Below are 1444 nucleotides of genomic sequence, written 5' to 3' on the forward strand. Positions count from 1 at the left end.
CATCAAACATCACCGGGCGCAGTGGCTCACGCTTGTAATCCCAGCACTTTGGGAGGCCGAGGCGGGTGGATCACGAGATCCGGAGATCGAGACCACGGTGAAACCCCGTCTCTACTAAAAATACAAAAAAAAAAAAATTAGCCGGGCGTGGTGGCGGGCGCCTGTAGTCCCAGCTACTCGGAGAGGCTGAGGCAGGAGAATGGCGTGAACCCGGGAGGCGGAGCTTGCAGTGAGCCAAGATTGCGCACTGCACTCCAGCCTGGGCGACAAGAGCGAGACTCCGTCTCAAAAAAAAAAAAAAAAAAAATCCAGGCCGGGCGCAGTGGCTCACGCTTGTAATCCCAGCACTTTGGGAGGCCGAGGCGGGTGGATCACGAGATCCGGAGATCGAGACCACGGTGAAACCCCGTCTCTACTAAAAATACAAAAAAAAAAATTAGCCGGGAGTGGTGGCGGGCGCCTGTAGTCCCAGCTACTCGGAGAGGCTGAGGCAGGAGAATGGCGTGAACCCGGGAGGCAGAGCTTGCAGTGAGCCAAGATTGCGCCACTGCACTCTAGCCTGGGCGACAGAGCGAGACTCCGTCTCAAAAAAAAAAAAAAAAAAATCCAGAAAAACTACTTTTCTGGAATACAAATCAGAATAGTGGCTGCTTGGGGATTAGGGGACAAGGGAAGTTGAATAGACTGTAAAGGGATTGGGGGGAATTTTCTACAATGGTGGCAATGTTTTCTGCCTTGATTGGGGCGTTGGCTACAGATAGATATTTGTAAAAAGCCATTAAATTATATACTTAGGATCTGTGTGTTTTACTAAACTATTCCTCAGTTTTTCAATTAGCAATAATGGCGCCTCTGATAAACCTCATTGGCTACGATACTGCCACTGCACAAAGCTATTCCTCAATTTTTAAAAACATATCTGTATGGAGTGGACACCCAGACCAGGCCAGGCTGAGGTGCAAACAGGCCTACCTGAGGTGCTGGGCAGCCCTCCAAGACTGCAAGACTAGGTGGGCTCTGGGTAGACAAAGCCTCCCTCTCACAAAAGGTCTGGGAACCCTTTTCAGGGGGCTCAGAGTCTGGCCACATCTCTAGGTTTTCTGACGTCCTAGACACACCATGAGAAGGAACTTTGACTGGGCTCTCAGTCTGGTAGGTGACCTAGGATATGAGGCTTATACCCAGAGCCAGGAACCCAGGGCTTGTATCCAGAGCCTAGGACTTGGGGCTTATACCCATGGCCTAAACCCTGGGGCATATACCCAGGGCCTAGGACACAGGCTTATACCCAGAGCCTAGGACACAGAACTTATACTCAGGGTCTAGAACCCGGGGCTTATCCCCAGGGATTAGGACATGGGGCTTATACCCAGAGCCTAGGACACAAGGCTTCTACCCAAAACCTAGAACACAAAGCTTATACCCAGAGCCTAGGGTATGGGGA

General features: G+C 51.1%; 1 pseudogene; it reads right to left on the minus strand.

Annotated features, from left to right (window-relative positions):
- Window positions 1-763: 763 nt before the first annotated feature.
- Window positions 764-895, minus strand: LOC116472148 (U4 spliceosomal RNA; annotated as a pseudogene).
- Window positions 896-1444: the final 549 nt, after the last annotated feature.

The sequence above is a fragment of the Hylobates moloch genome, unplaced genomic scaffold (assembly GCF_009828535.3).
Source record: "Hylobates moloch isolate HMO894 unplaced genomic scaffold, HMol_V3 SCAFFOLD_6, whole genome shotgun sequence".
In the NCBI taxonomy this organism is placed as follows: domain Eukaryota; kingdom Metazoa; phylum Chordata; class Mammalia; order Primates; family Hylobatidae; genus Hylobates; species Hylobates moloch.